We start from the raw sequence: 16,355 nt of genomic DNA, 5'->3' as shown, positions 1-16,355 counted from the left end.
GCTGGATCATTTCCGCTGACTACAGAATTATTACTCACATTTATATTTCTATAGGGATACGTGCGTAGAAATATAGGAAAACAATAGAACACGGCATTCCGTCAAAGCCAGTTATTATAAATCGTCTTAGGCGGAGCTGGGCAGTAATGTAGCACGCACGGGTATGCGAGAAATGCGTGAAGATTGTGGCCGGCCGGAAACCTTGGAAAGGGGGGGGGGGGAGACCTTTTATGATTCCTGGGTCCAGATGTTGAAATGTTTAAATTAAAGCCACGGAGTGTGATTGGATTAATCTGCATTGAAATGAGGCTCAGTGGCGGACTTCTGTGAAAACGGTAATGATGTTTTTGTTCTATAAGAGGCTGTGATTTGTTTCACCAGCTGAGCGACTATCATTTTGTGATTCACGGAGTTTAAACACTGAAATGAACAAAATTATGTTTTATTTATGTTTATTTTTCAATTACTAATCAATTAGACTGTAGGTGTTATTTTTATTAGATTTTTAGGTTTCGTAGTGATGTGATAATTATGGTGAAGTGTTCGTATTGTTTGCCTCATTTTAATGACATCGTTCCAAAAGCAGTTTTTGTGTGTGCCTGCAGATTTCCTCTGCTGATCCTGCCGACTCATCCCGAAATTTTTGTTTCGATTTTCAGTTTCGTGCCTACTTGTCTTGTTAGGACCAAAATGTGGCCTCTAACACGACCTTACATCCACGTTGTAGGCACAAAGACTCACTTTCAAGCTAACACGCTCAGTAAAGGCTTCGCCCTATGTGATTTTAGTAGGAATTAATGCATTTTCTCTTATTGATTGCCGTGATAACAACATTTCAGTTCTAAAAGTGAAATTACGTGGTTCGATAAATGACTATTCAGTTAAATCGTCTTATTTATTTTAATCACTAAATGTGTAATCTCCCTTAAATATTGAAATGTTACATGTAGGAGTCTGTGTCATAGGCTTAATTTTCTTTAAATTAAAGCCTATTTGAACCTCTGTTAGGTTAGGTTGCCGTAAGGAAATTTGTCTACAAGAAAATCCTGAAAAAACATGAAAATTTACCTGTTGTTTTGTGTGGGTGTCAAACCTAGTCACTAATCCTAAGGGAGGAGGCAGCCAGATTCTCTGAAACGTCGGTAAACGTGTACCACACTACACCACATTTCGCGAAAAAGCCGTGCGTGTAGGGCCTACGCAATTATCAGGATGGTGTGTTGAGTTTTCTTCCTACAGATGACACTAAAGTGTTTTGAGGCCAAGGTTAAGTGCCTCCGTGCCTGCTGGACGTCTGTAGGCCTACAGAAGTTTGAATCTAATTAACTGACGCAACAGTCTCGTGTAAGCAACTGAAAATGTCGTTAAATAACCCAAACACGACCTGTGAAATTTTATCGCCCTGATGATGGAGGCAGTAATCACCTCTGAAATGTCGGTCAATTTCTGCCAGACTGCAGAACGCAGCATTCCAGACGACAATCATCCTAAAGAATGAATTTCTGGTGAAAAATGTATTTTTTTTTTAATTGTGACGTCAGAGCGGTCGCTTTGCTTGGGGAAATCACTAGTTCCCCAAAAGCTGGGCGCCGTCTGTCAGGTCTGGCAGGCGAATCAGGGCGTTGGACACTTCCTGACCGCCCGAGAGCGAAGCAGCTCACAAAAGTACAATCAATGGCACGTGGTTGGTCCGTTCACAGGTACCCCCCCGTGCCTCCTCGCACCCGGAGCTAGTTCAAACTCCTCCTCCGGGCCACGGAATGAGCGTAACGATCTCGTGCCTCAGTTCTCAAGGCCATCGGTTCAGTAAGAAGAGATGAGAATGGAAACTCGCAGATAAAAGTGTTTAAGGATTTCCTATTCGCGCGAGATATATTTCTTTTTCCGAGGAACAGGAGATGAGATGAGTTTTACGTAAGATTCGAAAGAGGCGGTGTCGAATGCACATGTTGGTGCTTCAACGGGGAGGGGAGATGATCCGCAATGTTGGGGGGGAAGGGGAGGGGAGGGGACAGTGAAGAAACTCTCGCGGGGAGAGAGAGATTTCAGTCTTGTCGCTTCGCACAGACGCACTCACGCACATGCTACACGTAGGTCACGTTTCCATCCGTGTGTGTGCACAAATATAGCGCTTAGTTCACGTTCAATTGTTTCTCGTATTTCCGCGTCTGGCCACTTCGTTTCGTGTCGGTGAGCGCTGTAAAATGTCGTGTGATTCTCCGGTGCGTGTAATTAATCGAGAGTTTTTCGAGCTTTTATTATATGTGTGAGATGGTTGTGCCTGTGGAAAGCTACGTATACGCGTTCTTCAAGGACGACACTCAATCTATTGAAGACAGAAACGAAGGGAGACAGGCGATAGAACCATTGTTGTGACTGTCTCGTCAACAATCAGCCGACACTGGTTTAATATGTGTTGAAGACGACAATTGTGCTTTTCTCATCGGTGATGTATTGTTAAAGGTCTGGAAGGGGTGGTGTTGACTCGAGCAGCCAATCAGAGAAAAGCATAAGGATCAAATACGAAAACAAAAGAAGACGTAAGACCGTGATGGTGGCGGTTGGCATGACAAGGTTCCTTCAACATTACGCTGGTTACTTTGGGTATAGAAAGGGGGGAGTGGCCATGAAACAGTGAACAGAAGAGCATCGGAGGCGCGCACGTCTCTTGTCTCTCTCCACCCCACCCCTCACCCCCCCGCGTCTATCATCTGTGTCGGAGAGGGTTTTTACTTTTGTGTACATTTTTTTATTTGTGTGTGTGTGTTATTTGTTTGACGAAACAAGGAGGAACTGGGATTGCCGGACAGGAAGGCTGTAGTTTCTGTTGTCGCCGTGTTGAGCGCGGAACGCACAGTCACAATGCATTGAAGAAAAGTGTCTCTCATTTTGTGCTAAGTAACTATCAGCGTTCTTCGCACGTGCTTTAACGTCACGGTAAGTACACGCAGCCATTTTAAGAAACAAGATTTACATATTTACACACAACGATTACATTCGATTGCCATCTTGAAGCAGGTTACCTCGCGTGTTTGTTTTGTCCGTGATTTATGTTTCATTTAAATTTGTACTCTTTGGTTACTCGTGGATCAGAATCGTTCGCTTTCACGAAATTCTTCGGATTCGAAAACTTTATTACATATTTGTGTTTGTTAAGTGAGGTAAAACGTTGTTTTTGCGATTCTACGTTTTTACGCCGAGATAAATGAAAAAAATGTTTGCGGGCATTAAAACTTGAAGATATTTGAGGTTCTCACGGCCAAGATGATGTCGGTTTTGACAGTCCAGAAGACGACGATTAACAACGCGTAAAAAGTCACTCTGTGGCCTATTCAAATTTATATAAAAACATATTGAATAAGTCTTTTATACTTCACAGTTGTTAAAGAATGCTGCATGCATGCTTACAAGAGTTATTTGTCGGATTTTAGACGTTCGCCGTTCTCAGAATAGTGTATATTTTTATCGGTGTGCATTTTCATAAACCTAATCGCCATTGAATTAAGAGTAATCAAAGAAATTCGTTAGCTAAGTGAAGTGTTAGCGATAGTCATGCCACGTTAGTAAAATCATATTCCACAATCTTTTCAGTTGATTTAAAAATGTCGTATGAGTACACCAGGAACCAAACGAGGGTGAATATTTAATGTTTATAAACCTGTTTTTAATTTAACAACGAGCGTCCTCAGCGCTGAAAATTTCTTTCTGTTTTACTTTAGAATAGGCCTATTAGTGCGGATTCAAATTTTTACCTAAGGACATTTAGATTCATAGGATTCTAAAACACGAATCTAGAAACTCGGCCCATAACTTTGGCAGGTAACGAGGATCTGGAAGGTGGAAAATGAAGAGATTACGACGTTTCTGATTGCCTGAACAGTCGACAGTTCTAATAAACATCTTCTTTGCCAAAGTAAACATAATCCTACGAAGACAATTAGAATATGTATAAGCGAAATCTTGGTACTCCGAGTGTTTTTTTAACGGAGTAGTATGAGGTCCGACTTGATGAATTCGTTCTTCTGTAGCCAAATGAACTTTCCTTACGTGAATTTCAGTGTTTCGTAAGTTCAACTTGAGATAATAATAACACATACAGTGATGTAGTGGCCCATTTAAAGCCAGTCCCACATATATTTGAGTTTTTGCTCATGTTTTTGAATCTAAGCGATTTCGCTGTGACACTTAATTGTTTTTAAATTATATTCCAGGGAATTTAGTCATGTTGTAAGCAGTATTTCGCACGGCATTGCTCAACTGTCTTCTTTCAGAGCGTGCTGTAATTTTCCCTTGTTCGTATCCTTCGTATGATAAGCGTTGATAATGATTCTAAACCCTGAACATTCTTACAGTAATTTATATCTAGCGATCATATGTTTTATGGAACAAAATTTATCATTCTTATGTTTTACATTTATATTAGACGACAGTTTCTGATAAAAAAAAGATGGTATAATATTTTTTTATGCATTTAAAACTGCACTTTTCTTACAGTTACAGTGTGTTACAGATAGCGTAAGATATTAATTTTAGACAGAACTATTGAAGAACTCCATCTGTTGTAGCAATCAGACAACCTTCATTTTATATTTATGGATTTCGTATGATTCTCATTATAAACAGCGATCATTTCCTTAAACAGCGTTAACCAATTGATATTTTTAATGGTTAAGTGCTGTGTTTTCTTCGCGGTACGGACTCAATTCTTAAATATTATGTACGTAGCGCGTGTCTCATTATAAACAGCGATCATTTCCTTAAACAGCGTTAACCAGTTGATCTTTTGTAATGGTGAAGCGATGTGTTTTCTTCGCGGTACGGACTGAATTTTTAAATATTATTTATACGATCTTCGGGCTTCAAGGCGTTGGTTTGTGGAGTTAAAGCCGGCGGGGAATGTAGCAATGGCCTACAAGCTGTATCATTTTGTGTTTAGACTTTAACCTCTGCAATTTTGTACAGCCGTTGATAAGTTACAGAAAAATTTGTCCCTTGAGCGACATTTAGGTCAGTTGATCCGTGGCTTCCAACAGTTAACCGCGGATGACAACTTACATCTGCTGGGCATACAATTGCGTGTTCTGTTCTTTGCCTGCATTCTTCCACACAATCGAAATAAAATAAATTATAGGCGGATCTTGTGAGCAAGGCTGAGCAACTGTTAGGTTCTCAAGAAAGGACTCTGTTCCGTGGAGTTGTTTAAAAACTGTCACTACAGCTTATTAAAGTATTTCTAATGCAACGCAGAAACAAGACGAAACATATTTGCTAGTAAAAGCAGCCTCGTTTTTATAACACCGCCTGATATCTGTCAGCTGATGGGTTAAATGTTAACAGCTGCTTCGGAGCGGGCAGAATCCAAGCACGGTACGCAGTTGCAAGGTGTTCTTCGCCGTCTCAGTAGCCCGTGTTTTAACGTCTTAAAAATCCAATGGTAACTATATGTACCGCTTCAATATCATCGCATTTTGCCAACGAAATGTTTTACCTGTTTCCTATGAACCTCACAATAAACAGCGATTAATATTTCCTTAAACAGCGTTAATCAGTTGATCTTCGTAATGGTAAAGTGTGGTGTTTTCTTCGCGGTACGGACTGAATGCTTAAGTGTTATTTAGACGAGCGTCGGGCTTCATATTTGTTTTTTGTTACGGTTCAACAGTAGTAAGATATCAAAATTAAATTTACGAATAAATTAAGAACATGTGAAATTTGTTGGTAATGTTTGTTACCATATATTTAATTCCTACCCTCCCGTTTGCTGTCTAGAAAAATATTCATGAAGTGGTGTTTAAGATCAGGGACAATTTCGCGGTTCTTAACTTTGATTATCAGTTTAAAAAAAAATTCCGCCTTCATCTGCTAAGTAACGCCTTTTACCTGAGATATTTCCCCACAAATGTATGCATTATTTTATGTTTCCCCGTGTTTTATTATAAATACAGTTTATTAAATTTCGTTTGGTGTTCATGAATGAGCAATTAATTACGTAATTAGGTCTGTTGCTGAGTTGAGCGCCTCTGGATGAAGACGTATTAGACGAAACATGGCTGGAAAACGTCACTTATTCTCGATATCAGTAATAGATGCAGCTTTTAACCTCAGTTCCCACTGGATATGAAGCTTTGTGGGCCCCGTAATGGATAAGCGTGGTGATGGAAAAGAATGGCTTAAGTCAGAAGTGATTTGTAATGATTAAGGCCCTACTTACATAGCACCAATTGCGCGTAGAGATTCGTATTTCCTTTTTTGAGAATGAATCGAATTTCAGGCAGTGAGAATGGTGAAGTAATTTTTGTGTCAACATGCTGATCCGAGGAGGAGTTGGATACGTCAGATCGTGTCCTTGACATCTCCCCTCCCCCTCCTCCGACCCACATGTGGGAGTGATGGTGCTGGTGGTGGTTACGCTCCACACATGTTTAAGTTCCATAAAAAATTCTCAGCTGCGTTCTCTGTACGTGTGACTTTGTAATCCTCATGACGGTATTAACAAGTTAAGTCGGCTTAGATTTCCCGTGATTTCATAGAGTCGACATTGTTCCTTCGTAAAGTCAATACGTCTTAACAGAATTTTTATCTAATATTTTTTTTGTGGACCATTTCTACGATTCTTTGCAATGCCGAAGGACTTTGCAGAAACGTAAGGCAGAAGTGGCTTTATGTCTGCAAACTTTTTACGCTTAATGAACGTTTTGCCAGTACTAACATTCATCTCCTTAAGCTTAAGAAAAATCAGCATTTTTTTTTTCCCCACACAAAAAATAAATTTACCGCTAGTAATTAATTACGCTGGAAGATATAATTATATAAACTTCACGACTTCTGCTCGTAGCAACAAACATTTAATATTAAACTAGAGTCATAATAATGGTGTCATTATCAAAATTACTTTTGTATATTTCTTTAGTCTCTGATAGATAATCATTAAAAGGCAGACAAGAAACAATTTGATAATTATTCTTAAACCACGTTTTCTTATGCATCGTTTACGGATTAAATCATTCTGCCCTGTTCCCTTACACAGGCCTAATTATTTCACTGAATTTGTAACAATCTACACGTGAAATATTTTACAAATTGTGGACCTACTTAATTTTTCACGAACCTCTTAATGAACGGGCAATGTTAAGTCGGATTTTAATATTAATTATGGTTGAATTCTGCCATCAGACGATGTTTAACCATTGTCGTATCTTGAAGAAGAATAGCCAAAGGTTGATTAAAGAACCAGAATTTTTCTGTGTATGTCATGGGAGTTATTTTTCAGTAAAGGTACGTAGATCTCGTGACTTTGAGAAGTAGAAAGCAAATTAGCGTTGACTTTTATATCCTGCGTATAAAATTTATATCCTAATCTCAAAGGAGCGGTCGTATGGTATAGAATTCTAGATTTCATGTAGTATTTTGTGTTACTATTTAATATCAAACGAATATTGAAACTTGCAAGATGGAAGACTTGAATTGTATATGTATGTGTGCTAAATGTTCTTCTGGTTATAAATTTAATTACAGGCAAAGATACTGTTATTAATTATCAAATGTTTTTAAGAACTTAAAAAAATATTAGATGATCTGTCGATTACAATTACACGAACTGTTTGTAGGAGCTCAGTAGATTACATATTGTAACAAACTCTTCCGACAGACAATGAGTAGAATTAACGTACATTGTAATGAAATAAAACAGTTGTATTCAGATTTATTATTAAGATGACAGGAAGAGATAAGTCTCTCCAAGGGGCATTTAAATTTTTTGTCTGTCTTTCAAATTGATGAAGAAAATTAAATCTGGACTCGTGTTGGATTATGTAGGAGAGGAAATTCTTAACAGTTTCTGTACACAAAGTTTGTTTTTAAAATTTTCAAGAATAAAGTGGTCTAGGGAAGGTAAGAAGTGATGTATTGTGCGAACATTAAAAAAACAATGGTCCTTGAAGAAACGCTGTGTTTAAATAGATTTAACCCTAACGAAAACAGATGTAAACTGACTGCGTTTGTAAAATACAATGGCGCATTGTGCTTGTATACAATAGGCCGGATTACGATCCAATGGTATTCAATTATTTTACACGTGTCTGTTGGTTTAACTTCAACAAACATGGGCCTATTTGTTTTTACAGACTTAATATTGACTTCTCTTCGGAGTTAATTCTCTTGATATGCTTGTGGAACTTCGTATGCACAACTATTAACATATTTTATGTAAGAATTTCCTCCATCTGTTTCTAATTCTCTGTAAATTACGTATCCTATATCCCAATACAGAAAAGATTTCTGTCCGCTGTTTCATTGAGATATAAATGTTTTAGAAATTGCAGGTGTTCTTTTAAAATTTCAAACTAAAGAGAATGTTGATGAAAATAGGAAATTTTAACAGAGAATTAAATTAATTTGTCATGCCTAATATAGGCTAACAAAACGTAATGTGTCCAAAAAAAATCGGAATAATAATTTTGAATGCAACTTTTGTTCCTAAGAAGCCCTCCTTGGGTTCATCTTTAACGTTTGGCAAATTGAGACAGTTCTCTACGCTTCCTGTAATGAAGACAAAAAGATAATATTTTTGTCTCCATTTCAAAAAGAAAACGTACAAAGGACATTCGTTTGTGAACAATGCATCATTATAATTACCGGGTACAAATCACCAGATGGTTTTTATATTTGCTATTTCAAATTGATGGTTTCCATAGTGACCGTCTGGTAAGCGGGAGGTTTCTGCTTGTTTGCTAGACCTCGGAGATTTTCTTTTGTCAAACTAGTAGCAGACATATTTACGTATAGGTTTTACTTAATAGTGCTTAAACTTTTTTTGCATAAATAGTACTTAATATTCCTATAAACTTATGACATAAAACCACTTGTATTTGAAATTTTCACTGTAACTGCTAACAAATACTACGTGCCTGAAGCTATTTTAAAAAATCGCGTTAAACAAAATGTTTATTCCTTATATGTTCTGGCGTTAATACAATCGTAATTGCCTTGAGTGTTTTGTGTTGACCGTCAGTGATAAAATAACACAATTTCGCTTTATTCTGTGTCTGTCCTGCGAGCCTCGCTTTCGTAGAACAAAGCAAATTTCTCTCGCGTTGCAGAGAAAGGCTAGCAGTGTCGATATGCAATTACTCCTGCCCACACGTCTAGCCACTAAGCACGTAACCTGTAACAACTTGTTTTCCTGAAGACCATTTCGAGGGACAATTGTAATGCTAATCAGACCGACTGGTTTGAATTTTTAAAAAGTTCTTCCACAGACAAGTGACGTAAAGGAGCTCAGTGGACCGCTGTACAGTGGAGACCCAGACAATGCACGTGGCTCAATGGAAAAATGAACTACAGACACTGTTATCAAACTCCTTTAACGCTTTATTCGAAGACGTCGTAGATGAATATGAATTAAAGATTCTTTGGTTTACTCTGAAATAGAAGCTTCGATGTGTGTACGTTGGTTCAGGTGGCAAACTTAATTGAATTATTTTATTTCAGAATCCAGCAATTTCTGACTCATCTGAAACTACGTCACATTCGCCGATACTGGCATTAATAGTAACTTAATTGATGTTCTGGAGGAATTACAGAGCCATCAGTCATTCAGGCATCTAAGACGTCATATTTAAACAGAATGGTCGTTCCAAACATCGGATCTTCTTTTAAAAAAAAATACAATTATGTCCATCATCTTTGAACTGCTAAGAATAAACTCGTGTGTAAATCTAGGGTAGATTCGCTGTTTAATTAATCCTGCACAGCTTGAAGTCTTGTTTTTAGCAGTGATAATTTTTATTCACATTTGGTCCATTTCGGTTGTACTCTAATCTTAGTTTCTCCTGTCTCTAGTGTCACGTGTATTTTCTCAGTTACTCCCTCCAGTGTGTTCTGTGTTCATTATCCTTAGTATTTTTGTGTAATTAATTTATTGAACTTTTCTCTATTTCCATTGGCTGTTTCTTTAAAATAAGGCATATTAGACGACGTGTTACGTGGACGATGTTCTGTGTCTGTTAAGTTACATGTCTGTCCTGTTGTTTCCTTGCGCTCACAGAGTCGTAAAATTTCTCGATAATGACGAAGGACAAGGCCTCCATAGTGTGGTGATATGTAAATATTACCGTTATTATTTTACATTTTATCCATGTAGACTTATAAAGGTTTCCCGTCAATTTTAAATTTCAGTTTAATCCCTTAGTTTTTGAAATTAAAATTTATTGAAAATACGTTTATTTCTACAGACTGTGAATTGTAATTAAGGCTTCTACACTCTTTGCTGCTAAAATTTTGAAATGATTTTTTTCACGAAGAAAGCCTTAAACTAGTGAACAGGAAAGAGTAGCTTAAAGGCATTTGAGCCCATTTTACTTTCATCTGTTGATATTTTCAGCGGAGCAAATTGAGGGGCACATTACAGAAGGGGAGAAGTTGTAAAAGATTCCCCGTCGGGTTTTGGTAAACGCTGTCCTCGTACGAGATGAACAGCAAAAGTGAAGGGGGGGAGGAGTTATTACTTACAGCATACATTATTATATTATTATTCTCTCTAGCTAATTAAGTCAGTTTCTTTATTATTCGGCCCCACTAAGCATGGGACTGTTCATAATTCAGATGTGTTTATTATATGCAGGCGTAGTACAAAGGCTTTGGAACATAACTAGTAAACAACTTGGTTAATCGGTTGGCTTATAGACCGCCCTCAATGCCTGCACAGTCTGTTACGAAAATTGATCTTCTACTGAATGTTGAGGTACAGTCAAGTATAAAATTACAATATTACACGAAGTTTAAAAGACAGGTCATACGAAGTAATGTTTGTTTCACTTATTAATTGCCAGTTAATTAATTTAGGTTTAATTTTTAGACAATAGCCTTAATTTCGTAGAAATAATTTCTTATCCGTATTTAGGAGGTCCTGCTTCAATCCTTGGTCTAAACGTCTGCCGTCATTACAAGATTGTTTGATGGATTTCGTAGTCCGTGTAGGAAAATTTTATAATGACCTGAAACATCCTAATACCATTTTGTAGCGACTAAGTGTGTTGGCTCTTCGGGTCACGAATTCGGTTTACATAGGCCTATAAAAGAAATTAATTAAGATCTATAACATCTCTTAATTACCTACTCAAGTGGGTTGGTTATGGATCAAGACGTAAGTAGTCTTCAACTCCTTGAAACCGCCACTGCTGTAAATAATAAAGATCCATTCCGTACCGCAAAGAAAACACAACACTTTACCATTACAAAGATCAATTGGTTAACGCTGTTTAAGGAAATAATCGCTGTTTACAACTGAGAATCATATGAAACACATAAATATACTTAATGGAGGAATTGTAGGGTTGTTTATTGTTAAAACAGGTGGTATATATAGTTACCACTGGGCTTTAAACCGCTAATAAGCGATATATTTATATATAGACTTATAAACGGTAAAGATCAGAGAAATATGAGGAAAATGAAGTCGTTTGATTTAACCGTTATGATAAAGTGAAATGAGGACGTCATTGATTTGTAAATATTTGTCTTATAATTCTTTAGAAACACGTGTGAAGTAAGTTGTCTGTGTGTGTCTCCCAAGACAATGTTTTGTACCATGACGGAGCATTAAAACATTGCCTGAATCCTTAGTTACAATGCTTTATGTGCCGGAATGTGTCAGGAGCAGAAAATTGTATAGCAACCTTTTATAAAAATGTTTATAAAAATATTTTCTTAATGCAAATGTTTTTCTAGCTTCCAGTCGAATAAACAGAGAGCAGTAAGAATAATGTATGATATTTTTGACGTCAGTTGTAAAAATTGCAGATTTTATTAATTCCTTTTAATGTCGTGTTACCAAATGCTACCAGTTCTGATGGGCTGTCCCCCAAAGCGATGGTTGCTACTCGCAAGTTTTGGAACGAGAGGAGAAGCGGGTATCGACCTTTTTACGTGAGACGTCATCATTAGGGAAATTCCGTGCTCACAAAAGACTGGATCCAAAGAGGAGAAGCACTCTCACCGCTTTGTCGTTGACGTTTTCCTACTGTCTTGTGGCATCCCATCGAGAATGTGAGGTGAGGTGAGATGTATCACCAAACTCATACATCGACCCTCGTTTTTAGAAGTTCTTCAGCTGTTGGTAATGTTTTTTTATGAAACGACTAGACTTTTACCCAAGCCAAATCGCTCTGTGATTGTATGTTTAAGAAGAATATCTGAATATATCGCTGTAGAACAGAGTCCGATTAACAAAATCCTGGAATTAAAGTTAAAAATACGAATGTCAGATAACGTAAAAAAATATCTTAGGTCTGAGGTTATTATGGCGCCTAAGACGTCTATGACGGTCTTCTGAGATGAAACGGCTTGTAGACTAGTAGGTGGATGCCAACGTTTCGGAGGAACACACCGTCTCCATCTTCAGGGTTGAACTTTATGGACGACGCGAAAAATATTTTGGAGATAGAATTACGTAATTTGAAACAGTACTTTTTAAATTGTATTCATATTTTATGTGCATCGCTCTGTACATTTTCTGAACCAGGAGATTTTAATTGCATTGATTTATAAGTGGGCTAAATAGGCCTGTTATGTCGTATATCACATGCGCATGTGTAAATAGAAGGATAATATTAAAGTGGATATTAAATAAATGCGTACCACTTGTTATTTATGTGTTTCGTGTGATGTCAGAATAAAGAGCGGTTGTTTCTTGGGGGGGGGGGGGGAGGGGCTATTGATCGTTGTTAAGGAGACGTTTTCTTTGCGGTAAGAACCGAATTTTTAAATACTGTTGAATCGAGTTTCGGCGACGACGCGTGGCAGCCGCCATCTTCCGTCTTTGTTGTGGTTAACATGACTGATCCATCGGGTCGGTTCACATGCTGTGCGTGTTGACGCAACTTCAAAACACAGGCGTGGGAATAACGGGATTTGAATTGCGTAAGATTCACTGCTAATTATTAAGTGACTTCTCCAACGCTGCACGGGGAATTGCTCAAATACATTATACAGTAATTCGCTTTTTTTTAAAAAAAAAAAAAAAACTACAGGCAATAACGGATTTAACCTCAAATAACAATTAATTTTGCCCACCTTTTATGGAACCCGCAGGTTTTCAAGAGCCAGTCACTTATCCGTGTCCTCAGTCACATGAATTCAGTCCACACCTTCGTACTGTATATTTTTAATATCCATTTTTGCGTGATACATATCAAAATATATTTTCAGTACATTTGATAATAAATTGAATTTGTGGAGTACCTAAAGAAAGGGGCCCCCTGAAAATGAGACAAGCGGTGTCCTGGGTCCTTTTCCCTATTAAACAATCTCACTCCGTGCTCTGCTTATGAGTGGAGTTATGAATTCACTTCTGTCTGCCCTGCGTATTAGTTGTCGTCGTGTGTTCTCAAGACAAGATTCGCGTAGCGTACAAAGTAATCCCTATGGTCTGAAGTTAATGCATTGCCTTGTTCGGATGGCAGACCGCTAAGATCCTCATTCGCGATAAAGATACGCAGGTCTGTATGTTGTAAGTCTGTCTGCCTGTGATGGAATTATAATTCCTCTTTTGGTTTAATTATATAGAGCGTTCTTTTATATGTGGACGCTGTGTGGAACAATGGTGGTCTTTGATAGGACTTTCAGTCCTGGGTTATGTACTGTACGTCTTGTTTGTTTAAACAGCTAGCCGGCGTTCTTGACAAGAATAAAGCAGACAATGAAAATGGATCTGGCGTCTATATGCACTCAATTTTGTATATATGCTGTCTGCTCGCCAGCTACTCCTCTCATCTCTTGATAGTCGACTGTTCTGTTCTGTTTTTGGTAGCTACAGCTTTGTGATCTGCGCTCTTTACATTTATTTATAAAAAAATGTATGATGGCGGGGGGGGGGGGGGAAGTCAGTTGTCTTGCGTTCATTATATTTGACTTAAACCTTTTATATATGTATTTTACGCCCTCGTATAGAACCTAAAAAAAATGTTTTATTTCCCTCATCCACCATCTACTGCCAACACAACAAAGGGAAATGTTTATTGAATTTTACCGACATAAAACTAACTTTACTCTCGCTGATGATCAAACATCCAGCCGTGTTCTACGCATCACAAAAGAATTAACATGGACTTCGTTTTATTGAAGAACGTTTACAGCGCATCTGTCCAAAAAAAAAAATTAATACTCTTCAGTATTTCAGAAACTTAATTTTTTCTAGTATTTGAATAACACTCGAATAGATGTGTATTTTTTTTGTTTATATTATTATTATGTTGTCGGCAAATGTCTCTCTCTCTCTCTCTCGCTGGTTTCGTCAGCAAACTAGCCCGATATAAGACATCCTCGCTTCTTGGATGTTTGTATATAAAACTCTGTCATTGTTTACATGACGTCACAATAGCATCTTCTTGTTTTGTGCTGAATAACCCATCTCTCCTCTTGTACAAGACTTTTTGCTCCTGAGACGCACTGGGCATGAAAAAAGAAACCATTAAGCAAAATGCCACATAGTTTGGTTGGGCGTCAGTAACACTGAGAGTCTTTGTTCAAATCTCTGTCCAGCAGCAGCAGAGACATCTGGCGTTGGTGAAACGAATTTACAATTTGATCTGCGATGTCTTTGCCACTGGAGTTCCTTTCAAGTGTAAAGTCCATCTGTTAATGTGATTTTGCCATGCCATGTTAATATTCTAAAATTCCACAGACAGGCTAGGTTTTAATCGATATTAACACAATCTAAATTGCATAAAAATTGCCTTTACTCAGAGACCAGGGTCAGAGATGGACCGAGGGTTTGATGATGTGCTCCTTGGTGAGGGATATCGCACACCTCGTGGGGCGGTGATAGATGATGATATGGAGCGATGGTGAATTGATGATTAGCGGGGGGGAAAACAGAAGTAAAACTCGGAGATAAAACTGATCAAATACCACTTGGTCCATCGCCAATCTTTACGACTAATCTTGGACTTTACCCTTAATGTTGTGTGAAAGAAGGCAACTCATTTATTTCTCATATTCTTCATGCGTACTACATGTCCTGCTAATCTCGCCCGTCTTGATTTTATCAACCTATAAGACTGATATTATTTAATAAAAATTACAAAGTTCTTTGTAATGTAATTTTGTCTGTCCTGCTGTTACCGTAATAAAGCTATTAAAGAAAATTAAATTTCTGAAAAAAAATAGATCCCCGCTCAACATTCTCGTAAATTCTGTTACGTGTCTTGCCCGATACAGATTCAGAAATTACGTCAATCAGAAACGAATACAGAATCCGCCCTGATCAATGTTTTGAAACTTCTGGTGCAAGTCTTGTTCACCGAGGGACGGGTTCTTAGAGGTCAGTGCCAGGTCACCACAAGCTGCGGAGGACCCTGGGGATGGTTCCTTTCTGTAATGAGATGTGGTCCAATTTCCAGAAACCAGCCCCAAACTTCAGCCACAGCAGCGTAGAGTAATGGCTGACAGATGTGTTTCCTCTCTGTCTCTTCAGGGATGTCCATTCGTCTTTGTTTATCATTCTTTCGTCTTCGTAATTATTTTCGGATTATTCAGGCATTTATCGATAATCCATGTCCCATTTTCTGGTTCAGATTTTCATTTTAGACATCATTCTTGTGCTGAAGTTAGTGGCCCAGCCAACAGAATGTTATGACGCAGATAATTATTATTGGCATGCAACAACATGAAACAACGAGGCATTAATTTTCTTATTCGAAATAAAAAGTAGTCTCGTGGCTTCTTAAAACGAATGAAGTTTATAAAATTTTGTTTAATGTTCATTGCTTCCGGACTACAGAAATATTAATGGCCATGTTCTCTGTTGTTGTTTTTTTATTTCTGAACGTGACTATTTGTGACTTGCTGTAAGAACAGAAAGATTGTAATTTGTCAGTTTGCCGGATTTTGAACGGTGGATAATTTTGTCATCTTTCATTAATGAATTCTTAGCATTAAACATTCCTGGGCTTTTGAATTTCTTTTTAAGGGCAAAATCCTATTCGGTTGCTGTATTTTAAATTTCCGGGTTTAACACAGGAATCAATTTGGTTCAGTAATTATACTCAGGTTCACCATATCGAGGTATCAGATGAAAATGTAACGATCCTACGTCAGCCATGGATTTTCATTCAGTTTTGTCCATATTGATGTTTTGTCTTACGTACCAACGGTTCGTAATTCATGTTCGTTTCAAACTATTTTAAACTCCTTTGTGTATTACGTGGCTAAGAAATTAGTTTTCTGGCTTCAACATTAAAATTTGTGTGCATCTTATATTTTATCTTCGTTTCTTATCAGCGTGTTATGAATTTAATTTTTTTCCCGTGTTTAGTGAATAGACAGGCAACGTAGTAAGCCTCTGATCAGTGTCAATA

The 16,355-nt window shown here is 37.7% G+C and overlaps 1 protein-coding gene across 3 annotated transcripts in view; it reads left to right on the top strand.

Annotated features, from left to right (window-relative positions):
* The window catches only part of LOC110833715 (uncharacterized), a 212,146-nt gene that overhangs the window by 106,285 nt on the left and 89,506 nt on the right, over window positions 1–16,355 (top strand). The window contains exon 1 of one of the 3 annotated variants that reach the window (XM_087346296.1): window positions 2,055–2,937. The exons of the other annotated variants lie outside the window; for them this stretch is intronic. The gene's annotated coding sequence lies outside the window, so the exon portion shown is untranslated. Of the gene's footprint in view, window positions 1–2,054; window positions 2,938–16,355 lie in introns of those variants that run through there. 3 annotated transcript variants of the gene reach the window in all.

The sequence above is a fragment of the Zootermopsis nevadensis genome, unplaced genomic scaffold (assembly GCF_977971745.1).
Source record: "Zootermopsis nevadensis isolate Lab colony 2312 unplaced genomic scaffold, Znev_1.0 Znev_ptg000001l, whole genome shotgun sequence".
NCBI lineage: Eukaryota > Metazoa > Arthropoda > Insecta > Blattodea > Termopsidae > Zootermopsis > Zootermopsis nevadensis.
The sequence above is the reverse complement of the archived record's forward strand: the minus strand, read 5'-3'. Positions and strand labels throughout refer to the sequence as shown.